Raw genomic sequence first — 12790 nt, forward strand, 5'->3', positions numbered from 1 at the left:
AATACTGTATTGGAAAGCTTGTTCACTTTTATACTATTAATTTCTTAGCAGAGCAAGGTTAGTTTTCTGCTTTTAGCATATAAATTTATGAAACCCTTAGTAGTTTAACTTTCGACTGTGGCAGTACCAGTTATATGTGTGCTGCCCTCAGAGAGTAGTCGAGTGTTCCCCTGACCAGTTGGCACTACCCAAGCTAAGCTGTTCCCTTCAATGTCAAGCCACTATATCCTGTCCGTTGCCCTGTGGGATATTTTTCAGACCAATAACATTTGTAATGTGCTTTCTTCAGTTCCGTTTAATAATTGCTACATATTGATCATGTGCCCAAATTCTGGGAACAAACAAATTGGTCAGGAGTATCGGTCTGCTTGAGGGTGGAAGGGCTCTGCAGAGGGATCTGGAAGGGCTGGATCAATGGGCAGAGGCTGATTTTATGAGGTTCATTGAGGTCAAGTACTGGTTCCTGCACTTGAGTCACAACAACCCCATGCAAAGCTACAGGCTTGAGGAAGAGTGGCTGGAAAGCTGCCTGGTAGAAAAGGACCTGAGGATGCTGGTCAACAGCTGGCTGAACATGGGCCAGCAGTGTGCCCAGGTAGCCAAGAAGGCCAACAGCATCCTGGCTTGTGTCAAAAATGGTGTGGCCAGCAGGACCAGGGAAGTGATTGTGCCCCTATACTTGGCACTGGTGAGTCTGCACCTTGAATACTGTGTTCAGTTTTGCACCTCTCACTGCAAGAAGGATTTTGAGGGGCTGTAGCTTGTCTGGAGAAAGGCAGTGGAACTGGTGAAGGATCTGGAGCACGGGTGGTCTGGGGAGTGGCTGAGGGAGCTGAGATTGTTTGACCTGGAGAAGAGAAGGCTGAGAAGAGACCTCATCACTGTCTACAGCTACCTAAAAGGAGGTTGTAGTGGGGTGGGTGTTGGTCTCTTCTCCCAAGTGACTAGTGATAAGGTGAGATGAAATGGCCTGAGGTTGCATTGGGGTGGTTTAAGTTGGATATTAGAAAAAAATTCTTTACTGAAAAAGTGGTGGAGCATTGGAACAGGCTGCCCAGGGAAGTGGTGGAGTCACCATCCTTGGACGTTTTAAGTAAACATGTAGACGTGGCGCTTCGTGGCATGGTTTAGTAGGCATGGTGGTGTTGGGCTAACAGTTGGACTGGATGATCTTAGAGGTCTTTTCCAACCTTAATGATTCTGTGTTTCTATGAATATGGGTTAGTGCTTAGATTGAGTGTCTGGAATATGGGTATATGAAATGGCAAAGTCTTCTAGGATAGTGCTCTCAAGCTGGGTTAAGTGAAAACAGCAAGACCTTGGACTGTCTCAAGCATACTGCTTGTGGTGCAATCCTGGATTGTTTTACAGTCAATATTCCCAGGAGATTAGCTGTTCCCTTCCAGAAGGGATGCTGGGAGCACTTTAGGTCACATGCAGTACAGATGCAGGGAACGCGATCCTTGAATGAAAAGGACATAGTCCAGATTGATGGTGTAAATGCACTTAATAGCTTTCAGTGATAACTGAAAAAATATTTTAACATGTTGGGTCTAATTGGCACTGAAATTTTTTCTGTTTTGATATTTTGCATTTTGTTTGTTTGTGCAAAGGTGAGCAGAACCAGATTGTTAGTTTGGGAATAATTCATATTATAGATTTGATGATAACTATACACATTGGACAAAATTGAACATACATGTTGAACATCGAAATTTGTCATACTTGCCCTTCTGCAGTATGTTCTTCTGAGCAGGAAATGTGTTATCTGAAAGTCTCCTTGTTCAAAGACAAATAGAAAGAAGCTTATTACAAATTCGTCTGTGTTTATAGGCAAGTCTGCTGTCATGTTAAAGGTCTTTCGTGACACTTCTTTTGAATGACTTCTAAAAGACTTTTTCTTCTTTATTTTTTTTTTACTTTTAATGACTTTTAATGTTTTTATTTCCCATCTGTTTCTTTAGAAGGCTGTATTAATTGAAATATGTAATGCTGAAATACTTTTCAGAGAAGCACTGTAAATAGACATCTCTCCAGAAAAAAGTGCTGCCCATATTAAAAGCTCTGCAAGTCTCTCTTGAAGTTTTTTCTGTGTGGGACGTATTATCAGATGGCATTCTTATGGCTACACTTTCTTATTTGATCAGTGTGCTCCACTTGTTCTCATCTAATGTCCTCTTTGAAGTCTGGTCCTGTTTTTGATTTATTTTTTCCCTTAGAATATGGATAGAGAACTGGAATGAGTGTTTACTCATGTCGCTAGCCAGATTGTCTGTGGAAGGGCTATTGTTGTTGTGTCCTTAAGCCTGAGAACAACATGTGATTTTGTTAAAAACTCTCACAAGTGCTTCTCAGGTCTCTTTACTGCTGTAACTGCATGGTTATAATACAGGTCAGTTAACTATAAGCTAGAGCTTCTCTTCTGTAGTGACTGTCTTTGAGCTTTCAGACTGTAATAACAATAGTCTTACTACCATAATGCAGAGAAGAGTAAACAGTTGGGAGGAAAAGGTTTAGGTATGTATTACTTTTAACATATCTACAAGTGATGTTTCCAGTCTCAGTAAAAGGTAAAGGCAGTGTGGGCAGAATTGAATTCTGTGGGGAGCTGGAAGACTACAGGGAGTTGAATGCAAGGGAAAGGAATAAATGTTATTGTGTAGAAGGAACGTGGCTTTTGTGATGCATCAGTAGAAAGGCGGGCTTTGCTAAGTCTATTGCTTGTGAAATGTTTAAGAAGTGACTTGATAACACTTGTGTATAAGTGCCCCTTACATGTACTTGGATTCAGTAGTGTTTGACTCCAATGTTTAAGTTCAGGAAAATATTTCTCGAAGTTATTCTAAGCCTGAGAAAAATCTGCTTACATAAAAATTAAAGTTGAAAAGGGGACCCTGTGGAAGTCATCTAGTCCAATCCTGTGCTCAAAGCCATGCTAATTTCAAAGTTAAATTGTTTCTTGTGGCTTCAGGGTTTTCCTAGGCACAAATAGAAACATTTCCTCAGAAATGTTTTGCCAAAGGAGTGACTGGTGAAGAATGGCAATTAAAGAGAGCTCTTCAACCGATCTGATGTTTTCCTTCAGTTTTATAACAGGCATTCAGGAATCCTGGGGAAATTGGGAACTGAAGAATTAAATTAGATGATTGTCAACAAAAGTATTATTTTGACTCAGGATGCATTATATGTTGGGTAAAAGTGCTAAAGTAGTAACATTACTTAATTTATTTTGCTGCAGAGCTTGTTGGCTGAATATTTGCATTGTTATCTGTACAATGATGACAATCTGCAAAGCTGCTGGGACCAGGTGTGCCTTCTAAAATGCTGAGGTTTTTATGAGGCCAAGATTGCACATAAGGTGGTCAATGAAATATTTTTTTCTGGTGAATTGAGAACTTTGTTACTTCCTTTTAAGAAACCTTAACCCATGTTATATGCACTCCCTGTCAGGGAGAACTTGAAGATAACTGTAATTTTCATTAACTTACACTCATTTAAATACATTAATAACAAGCTTTAAAAACACTCTAGCTTCCATTTTTGGTCTTCGAAAATGAAGGGATTTTTGTTACATATATTATTTTTCATTTTGTCAGAGTGTACTAGTCAGGCGGTGTTTATAAATTCCACTGATTGTTTGATAATGAACCAACTTCAGTTGACATACATGTTGGTTATAACTTCAGAGTTACTTAATGTCAAATACTGTTTTAAAATAAAAGATTGGTTCATGGCATGTCTCTGTGTGCTACTTGTGCATGTAAATTTACCATCTCTTCCAGCCATGATAAATATACTGTCAGGCATATGAGTCACTGAGATGGTATCTAATATGACACTTGGGAATTTAATGAGTTAATGTTTATAAATAGCTTCAAAATCACCGCTGCTTCATAAATAAAGGAGACCAAGAACACCAGAAACAGAGAAAGTATATAGATTGTAAGGAACAATGAGGGTATACAAGCCACCTGTTGTTCTTCAGGGACGTAATGGACCAAAACTTGACCGACTTCTGTCGTAAGTACTCAAAAATATTACAAGTTCACATAAACACAGCGGTGGGATGTTAGGGGGTTTTGCAGTAGTTAAATACTTCAAATTTCTTTACAATTTTGGTTTATATCATGGATCAATACTGTTAAAGAGTACTTGGCTTCTCTGCTAGAAAGTAGTATTGATATGGTGTGGTTTTCATTGTATCTTTGGGAGGCTTCTTAGTTTCAGGTAGTACAAGTTCAGAGGCTGAAAGGGGTAGCAGTTTCTTATTTACTGATAGACTTAAAGGAATGTTTTTTATTTTACAGATTAAATGTGGGGGTTTTTTTCTGAGATTTTACTGATCTTAATTTTTAGCTATGGTAAAAGAATTTTTTTTTTTGCCTGCAAATTATTAATTATTACATATATAATTCCTGAAAACATGTGGAAGTAACTGAAAGAAGAAACTGCATCATGCAATTCAGTAGCAATGTAGCCATAATAATAACTTAAAGGAAGGAAAGTTTATGCGTCACTCTCCATCCCTGGTTTTGTACTGGTTTCCCACAGCCCATGACCTTTGCCTAGTTAGTGGCCAAATGTACTGTTTACAGTTTTTCTTTGCTTTTGACCTTGTGCCATTTATCCAACAGCTTATTTTGAGGAAGTAGGACTTTCTTTAAAGGTATATGGATTGATTAGATTGTAGCTAAGCAAACAGTTGTAATCTGAGATAGGCACATGAATATAGTATAGTAGCTGGCTTTTTAGTGTATAAGAGTGGTCAGTCGAATACAGTCATACAGTATTGCGTGCTGTGCGTGTTATAAAATCTGCATGAAGTTTTCATCCCAGGAGCATGGTTTAGATGGAATGAAAGGGTGTTTTTAGTAGGACATGAGTCAAAAGGAGGCAGCAAAAAGGCCCATCAGTATTGTTTATCTCATCCTAAAGACTTGGGTGGAGATGTTGTTACCCCCAGAGTTTCTGGAAAAGAGTTCTGGTACCCATTTGAGTTCTGGCCTCATTTTGTTTCCATTCACAGTGAAGTTTTCCTTAGTTCTGTCAGGTCTAGCTTTCAGAGACTTGATAACTGGCTTTAGGGAGAAGTAGTGGGTGCCCTCTGGTTACAATGCTGAATAGCTGTAAATGTTGGGTAACACTGATGTGTTTAGCAGGCTGAGGAGAGCACTCTTCCATTAAGCAGTCTTTTGACTGCATTGGCAAAATTGCTGCCTCAATTGCTGTAGTTGAATATGGATGTTGGTTGAAGGATGATTCTGACAAGTATCATAGTTAACACTTTTGAAAATGTCTCCTTGAAAATCTTACCCTTTCTGCAAAATTTTTCTCTTTAATGCAAAACAAGACATTGGGATTAAACTGTTCTACATTTTTCCAGACTTTTTTTGTTGTGATTGCCTTTCATAAACTTAGTTCTGTCCTGAACATACTCATTACAATACCACTGAAAGGGAGTTCCCCGTGAAAGCAGGGTTTTCTGCTATTGAGAGTATTTTTTTCTAAAATTTCATGTGCATAGATGACTTTTGGCAATGTGGATTCTGCCAGATAATTTCAAGTTTTCTGATAGTTTATGTAATAATTTGAAAAGATCAAGATGAGGAAGATGAGACTTGATTAGCTTTCATCAAAAAACATTAGTAGATCTGTTTCTCTATTAGAAATCAATAACCTTTAGGTTTATGGCTGCCAATTCATGTCTTTAGTGTGGTGGTTGGTTACCAGTTTTCGCTTGACTGATAAAATTGAGTTCTTTCTCTTATTTTCTTATTTCCAACTAATGTGGTACATTTTATAACATAAAAGTTAGACCTTAAATCCTTTTTGATTGAGGATTTGAAGGCCTCTTAGTTTGACCTGTGAAATGTGAAAAGCTTTAGCACTACTTTTGAAGAAAAGAATAATCAACCAGAGAAAATCACAGTAAACTGTACCCAGATACTATTTCCTTCTGCAAAAGAAGAAACGCGATTTATGTAGTGTTCCTGGGTTCCAGTAAAGCATTTGACAAGTATCGAGAGGGAAGTTCCTAGTTAAGGTAGAAGAGAGGACGATTGATGTGGAGTTGTAAGGAGAATAAGAATAAGCAGTTTCTCCTGCATCATTGGGAATGACGCAGTTTTATTTGGTGCTTTGCTGAACAAAATAAGCATTTGCTGCTAATGTGAGTTGAGATGTGAGTACAAAGTAGAACAGGAAGAGTTGGATAACATTGCAGATTTTGACGACCACAACGAAATGAGAAATAATGCATAGCCGGTGTCCTGGTTTTAGGCATTTTGGGGTGGGGAAACCCCAACCTGCAGGCGAAATACTAGTATTTAGTATGTCTTAATACTAGTGTATGGGGAAAATCAAGTCAGCAGGACAAGTGTTAGATGCGATGGTGATCCGTCAGGGTAAAGCTGCTTGAACATTGGAGATAGCTGTAATGGCCTCTAGATTTGCGTAGTGCTTGAAGATCATGGTACATGTAGTTAATTAAAATGCCTTTATAATTTTGCATTAAATTACATGTAAAATATTCTGTGATGCAAACATTAAAAAAGACATAATTAAACAGTATCACCTTTCACTACTGCTTAAAGACCTAGAGGTCCACCACTGTTGAAGCTGAAGTCATTGTTAGTTCCAGAGTATACATAAACTCATGTCACAAACCTCTTGGCTTTGAGCAGTCAAACTTCACTCATCTGCTAAGTGTCTGTTTCTTGCTCCTTTTACTAAGTCGACTAGCTCTTGTCTGGATTTCTCTGAAACAATGTGTAGTGTACTCAGGGTGGAAGCTGTCCTACCTGTCTAGTGCTTGGGGGGAAAAAAATAATAAAGCTAACTTGATAAGGGTTTCAGTGAGAGCATGTAGCAAGAGTTCAGTGTGGATGCTGTAGACTGAAGTTCATACAACTGAGAGAGCTTAGGAAGATGGGAAGAAGTTAAATATAGGTTTATGTTATTGGTGCATCAGGTGTACTTTCTAGTCATGAAGGCTCTTAGTCTCAGTGGAGGCTGCCTGTGTTTGGAAATGCTATCCCTGTGGGCAAGATTTGGATTATATTTTCTCTTTGTAAATGAATTATGAAATGTGTGTTCATGCCATGCTACATAAGCATTAATGTGTAGGCCTTGAGATATGTATTTAGTAGGTTTATGTATCCATACAGAAGAGTGAGCTCTGTGGCAAATGCCGAATTTTGGGATGATGAATAAGTATTTAATATTAAAGATGGAAGAGCAAGTTTAACATTGATATTCAGGTCTTATTATTCAGTTAAGTTCCTGCAAGTTTGATGGGCCATAGCAGATGCATGTCTTCCTTTTCTTAACTTGTGCAGAAGATGATCAGAGGATTAAGCTATTAAAACTCAAGCTAGCAGCTAAGTTCAGAATAATCAACGTTCAAGTGATCAACTTTTAATATTGTTTTATAAATGGTTATAACAGCAATAAAGTAAGTTGACTGTGTGTAGTTAAATTTATGTCCATAGAGTGCGTGTGGTTCCTTACATTCACGAGATAACTGCGCTTCTGTAGATGACAACATGCTTCAAATGGAGATGAGGTCACCATGCATCTGGTGTTAGTGCCTCTAGCTCAGCTATGCGTTCTGTAGCCTGTTTGCAGCCAGCTGCTCTGTTTGTTGCAGTGACTCAGTGGTGGGAGGAGAGCCATCATGTGAGATGTATTCTAGTAGGTAGTGACTGTTGCATTAGATAATGTTATCTATGCCCACATGCTGGGACTTTAAGCATTTTACAATAAAACTCCAAACATTACTGTCTTGTTTATTGCTCCATAGATCATGGCAGGGTTAGAGGAGCTGGTGCAAGAGCTCAGAGCAGCCCAGAAAGCCTAGGAATACTGCAACTCCAGGACTGGGATACTACAGACATTTTTGCATAGTGCTTGTCATTGCAATGCAGCTTTTTAAATTGGTAAATGAGTTTTAATGGTTAAACATGTTTTAATATTTAGTTAATTGGTAATCATAAGTTTAATGGCTGAATCAACAATGTATTTTTATTAACTCCACTGGTTTAGATTGATGAATCTGAGTGTAATTATGGTTGATACTATACACTTACTTTTAGAATTTTGGTATAGTAGCATTATTCTTAGATTTCTTGTTTGGTTGGTTGTAAACTTTACATTTTAAAAAAAAAACAAACTAGTGAAGCACAGAATGCAAGATGCACACATGGTTGAATACTTCTATATAATCACACTTTGGTTTCTTATACAGAAGTCTTAATGGTAACTTTCAGAATAGTTAGAGTAGAATATATTACTGCAGTGTTTTAAGCTATTACTAGTTTAGCAACCTTTTGTTATCTTAGAATAGTTAACAACACAAACAAGAAACTATTTTTCAAAAAAGGCAAAAGACTGTGTGGGAAGACACTGAAGAGAATCCGTTTTATGATTTTTTTTTAAATGCAACATTGTCATTTTAGTGGCTCGACTGATGGGGTTTGGTGTCCTTTTTCAATATACTCATTAGTGTGGTTTTTCTCTATCCTTGTTCTTGTCGCACCTTTTAGCGGACAAAACAAGGATGGTATTCCTATTGATCTGAGTGATATGATGCCCTGCTGTGACACCAAAGTGACCTGCCAGAGCAAGACAGATATTAACTTTCACAAATGGATACGGTACTTCTAGGTTTTTTCTCTTGGTGCCCTTGTGACATCAGCTCCGTTTTTCAACACAATGTGAGTTGCTTACTGTTGAGGCATACTGTCTTTGGTGGAATGACAGTCTTTCCACCATCACTAAAGTGAGACATTAGTGATAATTCTTGCAGACCAGGGCATGGCTTAAATGTGAAAAGTGTTCCAGGAAACAGCAAGTTCACTCTGACTCTTAAGTCTGCTATGACAGAGAATATTATTTTACCAGTAAACTAATGGCAAGTCTGTTTTGCAGGTGTTGTGTAGGAGAAGTTATAAACACCTTCACCATCACAAAGTTTTCATTTTGTTCAGCAGGGACGCAACAGTGTGTATCTAAGTCTGCTTGTTGCATTTTTCTCCTTATGTTATTTCAAGAATGTAGTCATGCTCCTGATTGATGTCTGCCCAAAGAACTGGAGAATTAATGCTGATAGAGTTCAAGTTACAGGAAAGTATTGTAAATGTGATTCTCTTCATTCTCTGACTATGTACCTACTCTTTAATTGGACAAAAGTATAAGGGCAAAAATAGAAGGGAAATAACTTTAAAAGCTATTGCAATTTTAAAGTAAGTTAATTTAAAACCAAGAACAAACAACAACTAGTACCTGCCCTCCCCACTCCAGGGTGAAGATTCTTAAGATGCTTTTGGTGTGGAACTAATTAAAATCCAAAACGAGAGATTCATGAGTAGAGTGCATGATAAAGCTAGCGTCTGTTCAGAAATTCTGAAGTTGACTCTTCAAATCTAAACTGTGAATTAGCTCTTAGATTCTAGTAATTCAACCCTTTAAAATAATTGACTCACTTTGCCTTAGAATAATTAGCATTTCACTATAACATAGATTTCTGGGACATTTTTAGTAGCTCACTAGTGTTTTCGAAACATGTGCTGGTAGCTAGAAACTATGCTTCTAAAGGCTGAAGCAGTTTCATGTATTTCTTCCACAATATTCTTAAACTCTTTTGTGCTTTAGAACTACCAAAGTCTTGACATTTCAGAAATGCTTTAATTGATGTGTAGTAACTGTTCTTAATCTGTTAATGATTTTGCAACAATGTAATCGTGATCTCTGACAGAATTTTAAAATTAAATTACGTTATCTAATGCTAACTAAACAAAACCAGTGAGATCTAATGCAAACAGATTTATGTTCTGTTTTGTGGTTGGTTTTTTTTTTTAATTAGCAAAATGAATTCTTAATCTTTTTAAGCTACAGCTCTTATACTTGTTAAGCTTTGGTTCTTATTACATGAAATTCATCCTTGCTCATTAAACTGTGTTGAAGCAACAGGACTGCATTACTGGCATACAGATCTTTTGACCTGTGCCACTTTTGGTTTTCTGGATGGTTTATTAGAATTGTTAAAAATACTGAAAAAAGTGTATGGGACTTTGGTGGGTGGTGTTTCAGTTTTGGGGTTTTTTTTCCCCTCCTTTTGCTTGTTCATAAAGGGATGCTTCAGTAATGTCTAATGAGAATAGTTTAAAATTATTCTCAAGGATAGTGTATTGCATCTCTTATATCTCACTGCATGGGAATTTTATAAAAGATAGGAAATGTTTGCAAGGTATTTTGCTGCCCTCTCTTGGTAGACCATTTTTATCATAAGCAAAATGCTAAACTTATTAATAGTTTTCATTTGTATGTTTAAAAAAAATTTGGTTTTTTTCCTTTACTTCCTGGCTAAATGGAAAGTGAGGATACTTTACAAACTAAACCATTAAATACTGAATCACTCAATATTTATTTAATCATCACAACTGTTCCATTTAGATCCTGTGTAGGTGAAAGTGCTTATTTCATGACATTTATCTGTATTTTAGTAGACAGCCAATACAGTTTTGATAGTGTTGATTGCTGACCGAAATATTTTTTACTTCACATGAAGGTTAAAGTATATAAACACTTAGGTATGTTTTGTTATGACGTGGGCATTGTCTCTTTATAGTGCTCAGAAGAGGAGGAAAAACCCCAGGTAAGCCTCAGGATCATGTTTATACATATTAGGAGAACTAGTCAATCCCAAACAAACGTTTTGATTTAGACATACATCTTACACTTTAGCTAAAATTGCATGTAGTTACATGCTATATAGAGACAGGGTATACATTTACAGAGTACACAGTCTCTTCATGTCACCCTGTTAAGCTCATATATAGTACATGCATACACACACATAGACATGCCCCTCTTGGTAGTCAGAAAAGCTTTAAGTAAAACCTAGTGGGAGTCCCTGCCCTTCTAAGCCAGGGCAAAAGCCTAGAATACTTCCTCCACTACTCTCCAATCATCTGCACATTTTGGTTCAGCAGCTTCTTGTGCATGATGCAGTTTCTGTTTCCTAAATGACCTTCCATGAGTTTTTGGGTTTTTTTTAGTTTACTGGGCTTTTTCCTACTCTGTCTTTGAATCATTCTGGCGAGGAGTCCCACAGTTCATCTCCCTGATATGCAGAGGTGCTCACTATTTATTTATGTTAAAAGAAAAATATTTTTTCAGCATTGCTGTTATTGGTTGCTTTGACTCTTTCTTCCTAGCTGTTGTGTTAGAATGCTGTCATGGCTCAGGATTTTAGACTTCCAGTTGTCTTCTCCAGAATGCAGAATTGCAGTTTCTTAGTTGTTTTTTGAATGGAAACTGGTAAGTTTGTTCATAGCATTGGTGCTTTTGAACCTTTTCGGTTCTGCTGTTTTCACCGTTTTCAGATGGAAACAGAGGTGCATGATGAAAACACTGTGTTTCTCTAATAATAAATTTTATCTGAGGAGAAAAGACCACATGATAAAGCTGGTTTGTACAATACAAAGCAAGCAAAAATGCAATGCCATAAATATTTTTATTGCCTTTTTGAAGTTTAAATTTCTGTGGCTTGCATTGTATTCTGTTGATAATTTGTACAAATCCAAATATGTATTAGTCAATTAGTAGACATTTTGGTGGACTTCAGAGGCTAAAAATCAAGCATTTAACAAGCTGAGTTGTACTCTAATTTCTTAATGACTGCCATTACAACTTACATGAGAGAGCAGGAGCTGATGGAAGAACTGATACAGGAACAGAACTATTTTGCAGCTTCTGAGGATGTCAGGTAACAAGCTCAGTAGGGAAAAGTCCTTTTGTGGGATGTAACTGGAACTTAATTGCTTATAGCAATCACAAAATTTCAATATTTTACAGGGTTTTCTTTGTTTGATTTTAAAGGAAAAACATTGTTCTGAAAGAAGATGAACTTCGGTAGTAACTGTGCATAAGCTGAGATTTCCGATTCTGACGGTTTTTCCTGAGCAGAAAAGGAATAGGAATGAAATAGTTGAAGTTCTCTTCATTTTCACATGTCAGTTTTACATGGCTGTAAGGATGTCGTGTAGAATTAATAATGACCTTTCCAAATAAGGTTGCCCAGTAGCTATCTATAGAAGGCGCATATCTTATAGCTTAAGGTGTCAAAATTTAGGTCTCCGTTTTGCTTTATATTTAGAAGCTGCCTGTGCTTTGTATTTGTTTAGAAGCTATCTTCAGTTTGCATCTGCATGGCAGAAGAAGTGACTCTGTGCTTTGTATACAAGTTCTTTTTAACATCACAATTTCTTGAAAGTAAGAATTCAAATAAAGGGTGATAACTAACGATTTTCAGCGATACAGACTGACAGAAACGCATTGGCTGCAGTTTTGAGGAGGATGTGTTTAATTCTTCCTTTAGTAGTGAGCTCCCCCAGGAGATGAAAAAGATTTGAAAAATCAAAAGCTATATTTTAACTGACTAGAAATGTGCATTTTATTTGAATGTACATTGTTTATAAAACTCAAGAAATTATAATGCAAGTGTGTGGGAGAGGGGTGTTTAAAGCTTTTCCCACTGTGTTTTTGCATTAAAGCCCTTTCTATTCAGCCATCCTGGTGGGTTTGGGCAGCAAATTTTGCACGATTCCCTCTTACTCTTTGGAAGTTCTTTATATTTCCTCTGATTGGCTTTTACTTGTTTTTTTACTCTCCACATCTTCACCCTAGTCTTTCCTTTGCAAAGACTTCCATGAGCTGGAAACTCCAGCTCTCTACAGTGTTTCCTTGGCTGCTGCACCCTGTATTTTTTTCTTAGCACTTCCACTTTTTC

The 12790-nt window shown here is 37.2% G+C and overlaps 1 protein-coding gene across 6 annotated transcripts in view; it reads left to right on the top strand.

Moving 5' to 3' along the window:
• Positions 1-12790, top strand: part of ENAH (ENAH actin regulator) — a 94571-nt gene that overhangs the window by 59592 nt on the left and 22189 nt on the right. The gene's annotated exons all lie outside the window — the stretch shown is intronic.

The sequence above is a fragment of the Cuculus canorus genome, chromosome 3, assembly GCF_017976375.1.
Source record: "Cuculus canorus isolate bCucCan1 chromosome 3, bCucCan1.pri, whole genome shotgun sequence".
NCBI classification, from domain to species: Eukaryota; Metazoa; Chordata; class Aves; order Cuculiformes; family Cuculidae; genus Cuculus; species Cuculus canorus.